Source organism: Anolis sagrei, chromosome 3 (genome assembly GCF_037176765.1).
Source record: "Anolis sagrei isolate rAnoSag1 chromosome 3, rAnoSag1.mat, whole genome shotgun sequence".
NCBI lineage: Eukaryota > Metazoa > Chordata > Lepidosauria > Squamata > Dactyloidae > Anolis > Anolis sagrei.
Genome location: NC_090023.1, coordinates 195,021,467 through 195,040,295, shown reverse-complemented (window position 1 = coordinate 195,040,295; position 18,829 = coordinate 195,021,467). Strand labels below are relative to the sequence as shown.

The following is an 18,829-nucleotide window of genomic DNA, read 5'->3' as shown; positions in this document are numbered from 1 at the left end:
CAAAGGAAGGTTTTAGAAATAATATGCAGGAAGAAATGTTGGGTAGTATTATGTTATACTGGAATATTGATAATTATGGTTAGCAGCCTCTAAGTTGGCAAAGTATAGTTTCCCATTGTCTATTTTATGTGGAGAAGGTGCTGTGAAGAAATCTACTATTGGTCTTTTTTTTTTTTTTACAAACAATGAAGTTGAAATGTAAACTCCTTCTTATTAGGAAGAACACATACACACACACGCACACACAGACATAACCAGGAACAATGAATTTAAGAGTAATCATTATCTCAAAGATAGAGTTTAGTACTGAACTCTCGAGGAAGGGTGGAGTGTAAATCACTTGGCTTGTTTCACAAGGCTGTTGTGAAAATAAACTAAGGAGAAGGAAGACATGTAAATAATTTGGACTTCACCAGAGGAAAGGTGGAATAGAATGTATGAATGTAGCTTTTGAACCTGAAAGCAGTAGTCCATGAAGTGTGTTTGATCTGACATCATAACTCAACTTGCTGGATTAGTTCTCAACGTATGGGTCCCCAGTGGTTTTGGCCTGCAACTGTGTTTTAGTACAATGCAACGTTATAGCTATAGGTTTACTTCCATATTTGGAGTGACCACAGACTTTCTAGGTGCCACCCATAACTGTAGAAGTGGGAATTTTTTGCCTTCCAGATGTTGAAGAGTTATTGTTCCCATTGTACTTTAATGTTGGCTAAGCTAGCTGAAGCTGATGAGACCTGCAGTCTAACAAAATCTGATGGGGCCATAGGTTCCTGAGCCATATGTTCTTCTTGTAGCCCATGCATTTTTACATTGGGTGTGTTATTAATGCAAATTAATAAGGACTGCAGCTCCAATAGATTTTTCTCTGAACATTCAACTATCCCACACTTTAGAATAAACTTTCTCTACAGCTTTGGTCAGCAGAATTGTGAGAGAGGCTGGCAGGAGTACAAATCAGACTGCTTCATCACCTTCAAGATTGCCATTCTTCAGGAGTCCCACAGAGTCCCATATGTTATATCATGACTAGGACTTTTGTCGCACGTTGTCAAGTATAACTGAAACTAGAGCCTAAACGCATATGATAAAATACTCTGTCATTTAACTGTGACCATAGCAATGCCTCCCAAACGAAAAGAAACACTGTCAGATGCAGAGTGTATTTTTCCCCTAATTGGTGAAGGACGGCAATAAATGTATTTGGTTTTTTGAGTGGCGTTGTTATGCTGTGTGAGATATTTAAGCCCTAATTGCATTTCACTTATGTAAAGCTCTCTTGAAGGTTGATAGCAGGGACCATTTTGCCTAGCTTTCATATTGATTAATGTGATTGCATTTCCAGAAATAAATTACTCAGCTTTGACTTGAAACACACACACATTTAAACCAGTGTTTGCCTTTGGAAAGAATATAAAGTCCACATGGAAACCATTTTTTTTCATTTTGAACCATATGCTAGACTGTGATGTTGTCCAACAACATGTTGCATCTCTAAATATAACTGTACAAAATTTACTAGAGCTGGCCTGTTTTCACAATTAAAAGCTTTAACATGCTTTCGGTCTTTTGTGTATGGAGAAACATCAATAGACTAAAATATCACTATACTCATATCATTCATAGAAAATATAATGTATTGCTCTTCTTAGGCTCCATATGAGATCCAGTTCCAAGCAGATAATATGGATTATCTGATTTGATAAACTGGGTTGTATGGCACTGTAGAAGGGGCCTTAGCAAAGTTGTTACCTACTTAAATTTTATTTTGCATCATCAGTATTCTAAGAAATGTAACAATAAGAACTGAATACAGGTGAACAGACTTTATCTTAATACAGACTAGGGGAGGTATGGGCAAACCCAGGCTTGGGGGCCAAATGCAGCCCCTTGGGCTCTTTCCTCTGTTTTGTTTTTATTAACTATATTCTCTGTCCTAATTCATATTACAAGATAAATGTATAATTCTCTTTTTCATAACTTGGGATGTGCACATATATCACATGTTTTGTACAGTAATTTTCTTTGTATTCGTGTCAGCTAGAGGTCGGGTAGAAGAGAGTTGTGTAACCGAAAGGAAGTGAGAAGCAACAAGGGCAAATGACTTCAGCTTTTCTTGCTGCTCTGCTTCCTAAGGCTAATGAATAATAGGGGAAATTGGATGTTCTCTGATGTTTAAAAATGAAACTTGTTTTAAGTGCTGAAGCGTAGGTGACCCATTTGGCACAAAGTGATCCTTGGAAATAGTACAGCTGAGAGACACAAAGTTGTTCTCCCAGCCTGATTCTACAGTTTGTTAGAGATGGTATTGGAAGGAAGAATGTGTATCCATATTAGCATATCGGAAAGCAGAGAACCTACACAATGAGAGATCTAACTGCCAAGGGAATTTATACAGCAGTGGTTTTTAACCTGTGGGCCGCAGACCACCAGTGGGCCACGAGGACAAAAATCTGGCCAGTGAGCCTCCTTCCTCTTTATTTATTTATTTATCTTCTCCTTTTGCACTGCCTGCCACTCCTTCCCTGTTGCTGACTATGGCATATTTATGTATCAAAAAGTGGAGCTGATGTGGTCTATCCAATGTAATTTTCTGAATCAGCACCCCAAACTGAATCTAACATTGACCAAAAACTGATTCATAACCCTTTTGGTACTAATGTTGGCGAGTGGTCCCTGGTCAAAATGTTCCCTGGTCAAAGTGGTCCCTGGTCAAGAAAAGGTTGGGAACCACTGGTATACACAGTAGAGATCTACAGTCGGCACTCTGTGTCTGTAGATTAAACAATCACTGTCTTGAAAATATCCCCCCATGCCAAAAAGCCAACTTGATTTTGGCATTTTATATAAAGAACATCATTTTATTGTGCCATTGTATACTAATGGGACTTGAACATCCATGGATTTTAGTAACTACAGGGAGTTCAGGAAATGAATCACACTGTATTTGTGCAACTTTTTCTTCTTCAATTGCCTGGGCGTATCATGTGGACTTCGTGGTTGAAAAGAAAAATAATTGTACAGTTTCAAAGGAGGGCCTGATGTGTGGTGCTGCTCTCTACAAATGGAAATGTGTGTGTGTGTATATACACATACATAAACACATACAGAATGGGGGCGTTACATGTGAAAAAACTGGAGTGTAAGGACATCATGAAGTACCCAATTCAAATAATTTAATAAGACTTAGGTGCACAATTTGACTGTTGTACCTTGACGCTAGAAGATAATTCAAATCCCAGTTTAGCCATGGAAACCCTCTAGGTGATTTTAAGCAAGTCACACTATTTCAGAGGAAAGCAAAGTCAATCCCTCTCTGAACAAATCTTTCCAAGAAAATCAGCGCTAAGTTTGCCTTAGGGTCACTATAAATTGGAAATGAATTGAAGGAACACAAAAGCAATAGGTGCATCTAACTGTCTTTTTTTTTTTTTTTTTTTGAAATTCGGAACTAGATTAAAAACTTTTTAGACTATCTTGCAGCTCTGTTATCAATTTTGTAGAGATTTTTCCCCAGTGCATCAAGCATTATTGACTCAAAAGAGGTTAAAGTTAGTCCTACTTTTTCAGCTTTCAGCCTATCAAATTCTGCCAATTTATCAGGAAACCTCTAGTGTTCTTCCTATTGCTTGTTGTGCAGGGAATGCATACGACACTGTCTTGCCTGCACATCACACTGGAGTTTTAAATAATTCAGCATTCAATTCACAGTGCCAAGTCACCATTTTGTGAAGTTCTTGTAAATTTAAACATCAAAATAAGAAAATATCCATATATCTACCTCGTCATAATGCTTTAATATTCTTGCATGTCTGGATTACAAGCTAAGTGTCATATTTATCATTGTGACCTATGTTTTTGACCAGCTTTTTCTCCAAAAATCATGTCAAAAAGATGCAATTTCACTTACTTTAGCAACTTGTCTCTATAATGCCATTTATATAATTACCTTTCTTTATACAACCAAAAAATATTAAATATAAAAAATCAGAGCAGTATCTGAGAAAATGTAGTATGTGTAAGGATTTCCTTTATAGCCTGATTTGTCTCTGTTACTTTGGAAGTGAGGAGTACAAACAACTCACAGTTCTACCCTGATCATTGGAAATTACTTTTATAGACTATAGTTCCCAAAAGTTTCCTAGCCAAAATGGTCATACTGACTTGGGTGTATTCTTACTCTTATTAACCTATGACACAATGATCATGCTAAACATGTTTGCTTGTTTGTTTTGTTTTGTTTTGTTTTTGTCAAGGCAGCAATACTAGCTTCCTGGAATATTTGATAGCACTGAAACGATATCTGTTCCATGGAAATCCTTAGTTTTTCAATTTTATTTAACTTATGGAATTTCCTATTGTGTTTGGTTTCTGGAAGACCTTTGAGGCTTAGAAGCTGATGCTGAGTCCCAAAATTTGAGAAAATTGCTCTTTCCATTGATATTTGGTATCTTTTTAAAAAAATTACCCACAACAATCCTTATCTGATATTTCTTTGGGTCCTCTGCTGGTTTGAACAAGAAACAAAATGGTATATTTCTAATTTCCCAATACTTTTGAAGGCACCTCATCCTGTCTGATCTTGGAAGCTAAGCAGGGTCAGGCTTAGTTTGTGCTTGTTTGGAGACCACCAATGAATACCAGATGCTGTAGGCCAGGGGTCCTCAAACTAAGGCCTGGGGGCGGGATATGGCCCTCCAAGGTAATTTACCCGGCCCTAGTTCAGAGTCAACCTAAGTCTGAAACAACTTGAAAACACGCAACAACAACAGCAATCCTATCTCATCAGCCAAAAGCAGGCCTACACTTCCAATTGAAATACTGATATAATTTTATATTTATTAAAATTATTCTTCATTTTAATTATTGTATTGTCTTAAAGTGCTTTTTACCCTACAAATAAGATATGTGCAGTGTGCATTGGAATTCATTTTTTAAAAAATTATAATCTGGCTCTCCAACAGTTTGAGGGACTGTGACCTGGCCCTCTGTTTTAAAAGTTTGGGGACCCCTGCTGTAGGCTATATTTCATGGAGAACAACATCAAATTACCCCTGAGTGTTCCTTGCTTACAAAAACTCTACGAGATAGACGGAGGACACTTCCAGACAGGCCCTATATACCAGGATCGGATCCTAGGTTTTCTCGCAGTGTGGGCACATATAATCCAGTTTAAAGCAGAAAACCTGGGATTGGATCCTGGGATATAGGGATTGGATCCTGGGTCTGTCTGGAAGGGCCCAAGAGACAATTAGAAAGAACATAACACAAATAATAGTGAGAGCACAAATACATAGTGACAAAATTAAACATGTTCTTCTTCTTGCTTGCATTTCAGTGTATAGATTTTGACTCAATATAATATTTTTCCCCAAAAGATTAGCTATAACCAGGAAGAAGTTTTATGTGGCAAAAATTATCTTGAAATAGAAGTAATAAGAATAATGTTAAAATTCACACTTAAATAAATATGTTCATTCACGCATCTTTAATCATCTCTGATAATATACAGCAATAGAATAACTGTGGCACTAATTAACTTAAGGCTGTAAGGTGAGCAAGGTGGTTAAACTATCTTGTATTTTAAATTACAGCTCCTGGCATTTAGGATGTGTAATTTAAGACCTGACACAATGTAGTAATTAGCTCAGACTTCATAATTTTACGTTGCATTTTCTGATAAGACTGAAAGCTTGTATTCTTTAATGAGGCTTTATATTAAAATTATTACAATTATGTATCTGATTTGTTCTGCAAGCTTTACCAATGAAAGCAAATTATTTGACTTAACATTTTCAGTGAAGTGATAACGGGAAGCCAAGCTGTACGTGCTATGACTGTCACTGGAACATAATATTCTTGTTTAAATATACAGTAGAACCCAAATTGTGATGAAAGTATGTCTTATGCTTCCCATAGAATTATGGTGCACAGCCATTGTTACGGCAAGATCTCCCATGAGTAAAATCCAATTGGAGTAAGGTTCTTGGTGTAGGATGCTGTGCATATTATCTACAAATTAATAACTCCCAATAATGAATACAGGGCATTGTAAAAATGTTTAAATAGGCCACGGCTTTATTTAACTTGTAAGCATGCTAAAATGAGGAATACATTATCCTTTTAGTAAGACTTATCTGTTTCATCCCCTATTCTTAAGGGAAACACTGACAAATTGCTCCTTCTGTTTCTTGTCAAGGGCAGCTATCGAGGGCACCAAGGTTCCAAGTAGCTACAGAACAATTTCAAGAATACAGTTTTTGTGTAGAACATACTCTTTGAAGTGGGGGACAGAAATGAGTTTTCTACACAAAAAGCAATACTTTTTTGAATAGAAAGCAGTGCATTTTGTTCCAAATGCAGCCTTCACATTTTCTGCTTCCTGAAAGTATACATGCAAAACAACCATGGGTATTTCTTTCTTTATTTACAGTATTTATATTCCACCCTTCTCACTCCTCAGGGCAGATCACAATGCACATATATATGGCAAACATTCAATACCATAGACGCACAACATATATAGACAGACACCAGGCCCGTAGCCAGGATTTCGATTTGGGGGGGGGGGGTGGCTGAGTTTTTTTCAGGGAGGGTTTCAGGGGGCTGAGTTTCGGGGGGGGGGCTGAGTCTGAGTGAAAGAGGGTCTACCCTAGCAAACCTTTTGTATCATTACCCCAATACCCCCATGCATATGGGATATATTGAGTATGGTGATCAGATCATTATATGAATAAACATAACAGTTTAAATAATGCACCAGTAAGGCCTTTTCGCGAACCACCATGAGAATTTCGGGGGGGGGGGGGCTGAAGCCCCTCAAGCCCCCCCCCCCCCCGGCTACATGCCTGACAGACACACAAAGGCTATTTAACTTTCCAGCTTCATGAGGGTATGCTCAAATTATGGCCACCAGGGGAGCTGTCACTTCACTTGTGACACCGATGGAGTACTTCCTCATTCTCTTGCATGCTGCTGGAGATTTTTATGGTATCGTAAATTAGTTAAATTACCCTCCCTGCATAAGCAGTACCTCAATTTCCTACTTGACAGTAGGGCTGCAAAGGTCGACAGCAAGCTAGACAAATGGTCGGGAGCTTACTCTGACCCACGCTGGCTTCGAACTCATGAGCTTTCAGTCAGTAGTGATTTTAATGCAGCTGACTCCCAACCAGCTGCGCCACAACACAGTCCTATTTTTCTACGAACAGAATTTTCCCATTCAGTTTAGAAATTACAAATAATCTTGTAGCTCTTTTCCTTTTTCTTATAACATATGGGACTTTGTTTGGTGGGAACCAGCCGACTTCATGGTTAACCAGGGCTAGATTGGCATTTCCTGTCAAATCTAGCCCCGTATGATGAAGTTGTAAAATACAAAGTGCAACATAATAGTACAGCTGCACTTTCAATACACTCTGTCTATTTGTCAATAAGTCCACCATAGAGTTGGAAGATACCATAAAGATCATTCCGTTCAACCCTATTCTGCCATGCAGAAACACACAATCAAAGCATTTAAGACAGATGGTCATCACGCCTCTGTTTAAAATTTTCCAAAGAAAGAATTTCACCACACTTGAGTAGCATATTCCACTTTTGAACAACTCTTACAATAAGGAAGTTCTTCCTAATGTGTAGGTGGAATCTTTTTTCATTTAGTTTGAATCTGTTATTATATGTCACAGGGCATATCTGCAATGACTACATACCTCAAAATGCAGGTGAATCAGCTTCTTGGCAACTAAACAACACACAAAACTGATCCAGGTTAACGCAGGACAAGGCATCCTTTATACAGCCTTGAACCACATTAGGCAAAATCTCAGGTTGCTCTGAATTTTCCCTGAGAATCCAGAGTAAACAGGAATTTTGAGTCCATGTAAACAGTAGGATCAGTTCTAAGATAACATTGGCCACAACTGTTTACATGGCCATCCCATATCCCTCTTATAATGACACACTTTTTCAACAAGGGTGCAAATACTCAAGTATTCTTCACATCCCTGGAGACAATCACACTCTGATAGGGTAGTAGTATGAACAGATGAAGGGGGACCCTTGTATTATGCATGCAAGTTCGAAAAACTTCTACCCAACCTGACATATGATGAGTAAAAATTTCATGCTCTCATAGAGAGTAGCTGCTTGCTGCCAAAATGGCACAGGGACCAAGAACCATCTTCATATGCTCTCCATAGTGTGCTTTCACTAAGCTTAGAAGTGGTCCCTCCCCAGTTCACTCCCCTATAGAGCAGTGATTCTCAACCTGGGGTCCTCAGATGTTTTTGGCCTACAACTCCCAGAAATCCCAGCCAGTTTACCAGCTGTTAGGATTTCTGGGAGTTGAAGGTCAAAACATCTGGAGACCCACAGGTTGAGAACCACTGCTCTGGAGCACATTTTCACATTGTAAGGCCAAAACCAAATGCTTCATTTAATGTTATAACTTCATTTAAGAATAAGAATAGTTGAAATAGTCAGAGTTGTGGTAGATGCTGTGAATCCATTTCCAAGCCATAATCTGAACCAATGGGAGGGCATGCAATTTTGTGTGCCATTTTTCTTGATACATTGTGATCAATTCAAATTTTGAAAATGCACCAGAATCAAGGCCTTCTTTCCAATCCTTTCATTGTTGAAGCACATTATATATCAGGAGAATTTCCCTATGAACATATGAAAGTATAAAACAACAGTGAAGTGAAGGCTAAACATAACACGAATGTTCTGGATTTTTGGTGTCCTCAGTCTTTATGCCAGATTAAAAGATGACTTCTTGGCAAGAAAGTTGTACATAATGCTGTCGGTGGAGATGTATATGTTTCAAAACTTGTCAAAGAGAAAGTGCCATAAAAACAATCACTAGAAGGAATGGCAAAACTAAAGGATATATGCATAACTAGCTTGAAAAGGAATCAGCCCAATGGCTATCTGCTTTCTACTTAAAATTTTGGTTTTGCCCACCATTGAACTGTATTCTTGAGACTTTTCACTATTTGGCTATCCTTGCCTTCGATTTTTATCTAGAATATGTCACTTTCTGGTAATTGAAGATCCTGTTAAAATTACTGCATCTTTTAGCTATACTATAATTCTCTTATATTGGAGCTGACACTGTGTGTATGTATATAGAGAGAAAGAAAGAGAGAGAGAATTCTCACATATTTCAGTGAAACATCTTTAGTAACTTAGTTAAAGATTGTAAGCTAAAGTATGTGAATCTGTGTGTACTTTATGGGTCCAATTTCAGAGTGTAAGCTCCTTTCAGTTTTCTCTAAGTCATTCAGATCGATAGTAGTAAATAAGAAAATGAATAGTGATAATGTTCAGTGAGAGGCTTTTCTGCCCTCATGCTATCTTAACTACTTGGAAGGTGAACTGGCTGCGCAGTTAACACATCGGAGACTATATAGTTGAATCAAACAAGAATTTACTAACTGACAAGAATTTTAGACTTTCCCTCTTCCTGAGTCTCACCACAAAGTCTTTTTGAGGAGAGGACTTTGAGAGATAGACACAATTCCGGCTGAACTGAGGCTCTTGAACCTTTATTTCTTCTTATTGTCTCTTTCTTGTATGGTGTTCAACTGTCTTTAAGATGGTCTCAATATTTAACTCCGACTGGACTTGAATACAGCTCCGACTGGACGTGCTATTTTGTAGACCTTCCAGCCTTCCTCTCTCAGTCACGAAAAGACTGACTCTTCCAAGAACCCGAAGTGCCTTACCAGAGGCTCTGCCCCATGAGGGGATTCTTAAATGGGCAGGGTGGTGGAGACTTCAAATTCAAAGAGGCTGTCTAGACTGACCTCCCCAGAAACTGTACATAAAATATTAATCCCTCTAACTAAAGAGGGCTTAACTAGGGGTAAAAAGCGAGGGTCTTCATGGGGCATGACAGAAGCCTCTCACTGAACATCAAGAAAACCAAAGTGTTCTTTCAGCAGACACCAGCCACTCCCTTTGTAATGCCAGAAATACCGCTTAATGGTGTAATGTTTGAAAATGTTGACCATTTCCACTACTTTGGCAGCCACCTTTCCACAAAAGTCAACATTGACACTGAAATATAACACCATTTGAGAGAATGCAGCATTTTTCTGAATGAAGCAGAGAGTGTTTGAGTATTGGGACATTTGTAGGGATATCAAGATGCTTGTTTATAAAGACATTGCCTTATTTATAAAGTCATTGTTTTGTTTATAAAGTCACTGTGGACCATCTACAGGTGACACACTCAACTTCTGGAATGATTCCATCAGCGTTGCTTCTGAAAAATCCTGCAAATCTCTTGGGAAAACAGGCGGACAAATGTCACCATGCTAGAAGAAGCAAAGGCCACTTTGCTGGACTGGCCATGTTGTCTGAATAACTGATCACCACTTCCCAAAGCAGTTACTGTATTCCCAACTCAAGAACGGAAAATGGAATGTTGGTGGACAGGAAAAGAGATTTAAAGATGGGTTTAAAGCCAACCTTAAAAACTGTGGCATAGACACTGAGAACTGAAAAGCTCTGTCCCTTGAGCTTTCTAACTGGAGATCAGCTGTGACCAACAGTGCTGTGGAATTTAAAGAGGCAAAGGGGAGCAACCTGTCAAGAGGAAGGCAGATCAAGCCAACCCTGACTGGGACCGCCTTCCATCTGGAAATCGATGTCCTGACTGGAATTACATGCAGATCAAAAATAGGTCTCTACAGTCACCTGCAGACCCACCAAGACACTACATTTGGAAGACAATCATACTTGGTCACGAGTAATTGCGGATGAGTGATAATGTTAACTGTAATTACATTACATTAATGAGATCTCTTTGTTTTCGTAATGGCTATTTTTGTCTTGAAATCTGTTGTAACACTCCATATAGAGAAAATAGTTCTATTCATGCTGAGCACAAGCCATTTTAGATGTATTTTCCAGTTATTATTCTTGTTTAGAAAATAAATGTTTTAATAAATATCTGTTTTTGTTTTAAATCTTGCAGGCAGAATTCCTTCACCAATTAAAATGAAAATTAGGATGATCTTGCCGAAAGCATATTTCAAAAGAATATAAATGAACTGCGCTTATTCAGACTAATAGCCTTAGTGTTTAACAAGCACACACACAAGATTGAAATTGCAGATAGAAATATTTTGCTATTAATTCAGTTTGTTCAAAATAGCTGTGAGCAAATGAATATTGGAAATCTGGAATATTTCCAGGACTTTGTGATAAGCTTTAAAAATCACAAAGACAAAAAAACCCAAAAAACTTAGAACTAATTAATGTAAATATTGTTGTGACACTTGTACAGTGATCAATAAGATATCACACATTTGTGAAGATTTGAAAAAGGACGCCATGATATGGTGGGTTAACTGGAGAGAGATGTGTCAGCAGCTGATTGGCTGAGTGTGCCAGGAGCCAGGGTTCTGATTGACTACTGCCTCTGGCTAGCTGCTGAGACCAACGGTTCTAACTGCCATTCTGCCATGTTTCTCTCTTTGGACAGTGAAGAAATAGAACTGGCTGCCAACTATCTTAAAAGACTAATCATTTTATGGCATGAGGCATATTTCAAAGACTAGTTTAAAAGACTATTTTACTCTCTGTTCCCTGCCTGAATTCAAAGAGACCAATGCTTATATTGTTACCATGTTTGAACTTTTGAACTAAATTAAAGATACTGTTACTTGTTTCAAAAGCCTGAGTGACATTTTATTATATTGCAGGATATATCTTGGTTTAAATACTGTGGTAAAGCTTCAGCTTATACACATTTACAACCCTCACAACATTTGCCACATAATTCACTGCTGAATTTACAAAACTATGTTTGAATCGAGTCTTTATTAGGAATATTTCTAAATCATAGAATCATAGAATCAAAGAGTTGGAAGAGACCTTATGGGCCACGCAGTCCAACCAAGAAGCAGGAATATTGCATTCAAATCACCCCTGACAGATGGCCATCCCGCCTCTGTTTAAAAGCTTCCAAAGAAGGAGCCTCCACCACACTCCAGGGCAGAGAGTTCTACTGCTGAACAGCTCTCACAGTCAGGAAGTTCTTCCTCATGTTCAGATGGAATCTCCTCTCTTGTAGTTTGAAGCCATTCTTCCACGTCCTAGTCTCCAGGGAACAGAAAACAAGCTTTCTCCGTCCTCCCTGTGGCTTCCTCTCACATATTTATACATGGCTATCATATCTCCTCTCAGCCTTCTCTTCTTCAGGCTAAACATGCCCAGCTCCTTAAGCCGCTCCTCATAGGGCTTGTTCTCCAGACCCTTGATCATTTTAGTCGCCCTCCTCTGGACACATTCCAGCTTGTCAATATCTCTCTTGAATTGTGGTGCCCAGAATTGGACACAATATTCCAGGTGTGGTCTAACGAAAGCAGAATAGAGGGGTAGCATTACTTCTCTAGATCTAGACCAGGGGTCCTCAAACGTTTTAAACAGAGGGCCAGGTCACAGTCCCTCAAACTGTTGGAGGGCCGGATTATAATTTGAAAAAAAAAACATGAATGAATTCCTATGCACACTGCACATATCTTATTTGTAGTGCAAAAACCACTTAAAAATACAATAATTAAAATGAAGAACAATTTTAACAAATATACCGTATATTCCGGCATATAAGACGACTGCGCGTATAAGACGACCTCCAACTTTTCCAGTTAAAATATAGAGTTAAGACGACTCCCATGCATAAGCCTACACCTGCGTATAAGACGACCCCTGACTTTTGAAAAGATTTTCTTGGGTGAAAAAGTAGTCTTATACGCCAGAATATACTGTAAATTGATTAGTATTTCAATGGGAAGTGTGGGCCTGTATTTGGCTGATGAGATAGGATTGTTGTTGTTGGTGTTGTTGTGTACTTTCAAGTCGTTACAAACTTAGGTTGACCCTAAGCGAGGGCCGGGTAAATGACCTTGGAGGGCCACATTTGGTCCCCGGGCCTTAGTTTGAGGGCCCCTGATCTAGACACTATGCTCCTATTGATGCAGGCCAAAATCCCATTGGCTTTTTTTGCCACCACATCACATTGTTGGCTCATGTTTAACTTGTTGTCCACACGGACTCAAAGATCTTTTTCACACGTACTGCTCTCGAGCCAGGCATTGTCCCCCATTCTGTATCTTTGCATTTTGTTTTTCCTGCCTAAGTGGAGTATCTTGCATTTGTCCCCGTTGAACTTCATTTTGTTAGTTTTGGCCCATCTCTCTAATCTGTCAAGATCGTTTCGAATCCTGCTCCTGTCCTCTGGAGTAAAGATTGTTTAGTTTCTAAACATTGTGTACCTCTAAATATTGCTGCAATTCCCAGTATTCATTGAGGATAGAGCTGCTGGATGACTACGCACTTCCTAACCATTAGAGTTACGCAACCCTTTAACTTTGTAGTGAAGGGATGCAGAATTTCTGATCCTCCTCAATTGAAACTCACATCTTTCCTCGCCATTGGCTATGCTGCCCAAGGCTGATGACCTTTGTAGTTCAGCAACATTTGGAGGGTCATATATTCCCCACTTGTAACCTTGGCAGAGATTGTCCTAAAGTCCTGGAAGTAAAATTAGACTATGTGAATTCTGAATTGAATCTGTAAACCGAGGAAAAATGCCTAGTCTTTGTTTGCAGCTCATTCTGCTATTGATTCATTCATGAAAGGAACTGAGAAAAAAATGCTCACATAGTATTTTTATGACTCAGAAGGAAGGAACACTGGTAGTGTTGGAGGAAATGTCTTGTAGGTCAATTGCTCAACATTGCTATTCTTTGGCTTATGAGAACACCCTGCTTCACACCCAGTGTGGACTGATAATGCAGCAAAATCAATATGTCTTTATGCATTCTAGCTAAGAAGCCTTTTTATGTGTAGTTGTTTTTCTATGCTTGGTTTTGTTCTAGCTTTTTTTTATTCTGTGAGCTGCTTTGCATCCCAATTTTGGGGAAAGGTAAGATATAGATTTAGGACAACAGCATTAAAAAAAGGCTCTGAGAGATTGAAATGTTCCATTTCACTAACCACTGCACCATACAGAGCTTTTTCCAGTGACATACACCAGTTAAGCCCTAGTTATCCATGGAGCCCAACGGCTCCCATCAAATGATTCTGAGGAACTTCCAGTGGGGCTCCGTGCACGCTCTAGGGTGGAGCAGGCACATGCCGCCGCAGCAACACGGGAGGCTTCCCATGTTGCCTAGGAAGCAATGGAGGTAAACTGTGCAGTTGATGCTCCCCCCCCCCCATGGGATCTGCTTCCTCGGGAGCCAGGCGATGTGGGGCGAGGAAGATTGGGTTCCCTATGCCCCCACGACAAGGGTCACCAGATTTGCCACAATGTGTGGCAATTCCAGTGACTGTGTGACGAAGCTGTAATAGATGCTTTTGGGATACCTGCCATAATCTGCAATTAATCTGTACTTTGACTAGCTCTTTATTTGGGGGAGCTTTGCAAGGGCTTCTGGGTCTAATTTATGTGAGTTTTTGTGTTACTTCAGTGCATGGATAGGAACCATATAGCCCTCTAAATTGGACTGTAACTACAAATTGAGCATCCAAATCCAAAATATTCCCAAATCCAAAATGATCAATATGAATGGCTGAGATAGTGACACCTTTGCTTTCTGATAATTCAATGTTCACAAATTTTGTTTCATGCACAAAATTATTAACAATAATGTATGAAATTTCCTTCAGGCTATATGGATAAAGTGGCTATGAAACATAAAGGAAGTTTATGTTTGGACTTGGGCTCTATCTTCAAGATATCTCATTAGATACATGTATGCCAATAAAGGTATTCCAAAAATCTGGGAAAAAAATCAAATAAATATTTTTTTTATTTATATTCTGCCTGCTCTCCTCATGAAGATTCCCAAAAATCCCATATACTTCTAGTCTCAAGCACTTTGGAAGATACTCATCCTGTACCAGTATACTTCACTCAAACTACAAGAAAGGAGATTCCATCTGAACATTAGGAAGAACTTCCTGACTGTGAGGGCTGTTCAACAGTGGAACTCTGCCCAGGAGTGTGGTGGAGGCTCCTTCTTTGGAAGCTTTTAAACAGAGGATGGATGGCCGTCTGTCAGGGGTGCTTTGAATGCAATTTTCCTGCTTCTTGGCAGGGGTTGGACTGGATGGCCCATGAGGTCTCTTCCAACTTAATGATTCTATAAGCCAGGTTTGCTGGCAGTTGTACACCAACAACATTTAGAAGGCCACATGAAGTCATATGCCAATCTGGGTTGCTAGAGGTTTAAATAAATATTGTTAGTTGAAGATATATTCGTTCAGTGCTGTTTGTCGTCATTCAAAACTTTTCCTTCTGTGTCTTCTTTTGAACTCTTTTAAAAATAACCTTTCGGGCACCCCCTCTTGCCCTCATCAATCCTGCACTCTGGTATTGTCTGAAGCAGTTGCACCCCTGGAATTTGGGTGTATTGCATGTACTGGGAGATAGTGGTATTAAATGACATGTCATTCAAAAGATTTATTCAAGGTTAATTTCCTAAATTTAATCTCTTGGTTAAAATAAGCATATAATCTTCCACTTCATGTCTTTTAACATTGCTTCACATTGCCCTTTTTTTCTCTGAATACCATCAGGGAATTTTGCTTTTTATCTTTCCAATGCAGCAGAGTTTAATAAAAATGAACTCTTTGTCCAGTTTCAAAAGGAAAATGTCAGGACAGGCTACCAGTTATTTTTGTGTCATAATTTAGAGTTCCAGTAAAAGCAGACAGACCCTTGGGTGATTAAGTGGTTTTGTATTGGGGCCATGGAGGATTTTGATACTGTGTATGCAGTACAGTATTAATAGATGACATTGGTGGAAAGACTCTATTTTGCTAATGTAGATGTAAGATGTCTAATGAGCAAAAATAGAGAAGATTCAAATGATCCACCTGTATCTAAACAGTCTGAATAATGTTATAAGTAGCTTTGATGCATATAAGTTTATTTCATCAATTTCTTCGTGTATTTTTGCTTGATTTCCACCCCTGTATTTATTAAGAATGTTTAGTCTCTGTTGGGCAATTGAAGAAGCCAATCTGGTTTGGCCTGTTGACTAGAAAAGAGACTAGTATCTCGCATCATGCTGAGATACTGGATATGCTTACAAATCTTCTTGCCATTTGGGGCCTTGGTGACATTTTCAGAAGTCAAATCTTGAAAGGAACTGTTTTACTTAGTTCTGTAGTCAGCTTACGAGAGGTAATTCTATTGGGCAGAGATAAGATAATGTAACCATGACCAAAAACAAGTGTGCGCATGTTCAAAATTAAACATATGACTTGACTGCAAGCAATATTTTTGATGACGTAATCAAACTTATAGATATAAATGGAGATAGAGATATATAAACTCCACTTGCCTAGATTACAACAGACCTCGCAACCTCTTAGGATGCCTGCCATAGATGTGGGCAAAATTGTTGATTTATTGACCCCTGAGTGTCTGCTCAAAGGCACAAAAGCAGATAAAGAAACAAACTTCCTCAGTCAGCTCCAAAGCCCGGAGCAGCTCTTATCTTTTATTGCAATTTACACTATATACAGGAGCAGAATAAAATACTTCCATTCACTTAGCTGTACGTTGCTGGAAACTGGAGCACATGGTTATCTGATTACTATGGAATGTAAATACGTTACCGGAACAGTCCAAAGTTACTTAGACAATCCCTCGTTGTCCAAGTAGGATAGTCTTCCAAGATCAGTGTCCTGGCAGTGGTCCGTAGGTGACTGTGGAGCCCTATTCTTGATCTGCATCTTCTCCTGCAGTGAGGGCACTGGCTTCCAGGTGGAAGGCGGTCCCGGTCGGGGTTGGCTTGATGCATCTTCCTCTTGGCACATCACTCTCTTTCACTCTCTATTCATACCTCTTCAAATTCTACAGCACTGCTGGTCCCAGCTGACCTCCATCTGGAGCGTTCAATGGCCAGGGCTTCCCAGTTCTCAGTGTCTATGCCAGAATGTTTAAAGTTGGCTTTGAGCCCATCTTTAAATCTCTTTTCCTGTCCACCAACATTCCGTTTTCCATTCTTGAGTTTGGGGTAGAGCAACTGCTTTGAGAGATGGTGGTCGGGCATCCGGACAACGTGGCTGGTCCAGTGGAGTTGATGGCGGAGGACCATTCCTTCAATGCTGGTGGTCTTTACTTCTTCCAGCACACTGACATTTTTCTGCTTGTCCAAAATTACGCTCTAGGAATCAAGCACAGCTCTGTGCATTTAACTCTTACACTGCATTGCTGCATCCTACAGTTTAAACCAGGGGTCCTCAAACCTTTTAAACAGAGGGCCAGGTCACAGTCCCTCAAACTGTTGGAGGGCCGGATTATAATTTGAAAAAAATATATGAATGAATTCCTATGCACACTGCACATATCTTATTTGTAGTGCAAAAAAACAAACACTTAAAACAATACAATAATTAAAAAGAACAATTTTAAGAAATATAAACTTATTAGTATTTCAATGGGAAGTGTGGACCTGCTTTTGGCTGATGAGATAGGATTGTTGTTGTTGTTGTTGTTGTTGTGTGCTTTCAAGTCATTTCAGACTTAAGTTGACCCTGAGTGAGGGCCAGGCAAATGACCTTGGAGGGCCATATCTGGCCCTTGGTCCTTAGTTTGAGGACCCCTGGTTTAAACTATTACAATATTTCATTACATTTAAATCACCATATTCTGACAGAAACGTCAGTGTAAGCTGACTACAGGAGATAATGCTTCTGGAACATGCCTATACAGCACGGAAAACTCACAGCAACCCAGTGATTCCAGCCATGAAAGCCTTCGACAACATATCAAACTTATAGATAGCTAGAGAGTGGCTCCATGGAGGATGAAATGGGGATGAGGCCCTCTGAGGGCCAACCCAGCTTGATAATTACTGATCATTGCTCATCTTTACAGTAGAGTAAGGTTTATTGTAAGATATCATTACTGAGCACTTTTAGCAGCCCCCAAAATACAATCAACATAAACCCGACTTGGCAACAGAAAACTGAAATGCGGGTAGTGAAAGCAGTTCTCACTTAGAGGACTATTTATCGTTAGGCAGACCCTGATAACAGATGTCTTTCCTGAAACCTCAGTTTGAAGTAAGCTCTAGGCTACACTAGATAAGCACACAATTACCATTGAGTGAAGGAGCAATCAGGCAGGCAGTAGGAAATAGGCTGATCAAATCATGAGTGATAGTGCTTTTTAACATCAAGCAATTTGTATAGGGAAAAGGAACAGGGTGGGAGAATCTTGGAAATTACTTGAGAGATTGAAAATGACAGGGCAGTCAGCTAAACAGAAATTTTATCACATGATTTGGTTATGTGTGGCTGATTTTTTAAAATTGACTTGGCAGGGAAATCATATTGTAGTTATGACATTGAGGTGAGGCTATGTACCTATTCAAAATGCTTGTGCCTGGGCCTACCATTATGCTTGGGGTATCAAAAAAGGTATGCTTTCCCCGTTCAGATCCTACTTGTCAACATACAGACAGAGAAGACATGCAGTATTGGGGGGAAGGCTAGTGGCCTAACTGGACGGCCCCCTCATACCCATGAAATGCTTATGTGTAAGAAGCGTTAATGCCACTGCTTGTCAACAATAAAATGTGAAGAAGTCTTTATCCCACCAAATGGGATTACCAAATGGGATTACCAAAAATGTAAAGAAAGTTCCTAGACTGCTATTAAATTAAACTGCCACCAATAAAATGTAAAGACGCTGGTCTTAAAGTCTCTATTTACTCCTATTTGCGTTGTGAGGTAACTTTGGTAGAGTGGAATACACCGAACATAAAATCAATGGAGGAGGCAGGTTTAAAAT

General features: G+C 39.3%; 1 protein-coding gene across 3 annotated transcripts in view; it reads left to right on the top strand.

The window, feature by feature from the left end:
* The window catches only part of PTPRE (protein tyrosine phosphatase receptor type E), a 173,794-nt gene that overhangs the window by 63,553 nt on the left and 91,412 nt on the right, over positions 1 to 18,829 (top strand). The gene's annotated exons all lie outside the window — the stretch shown is intronic.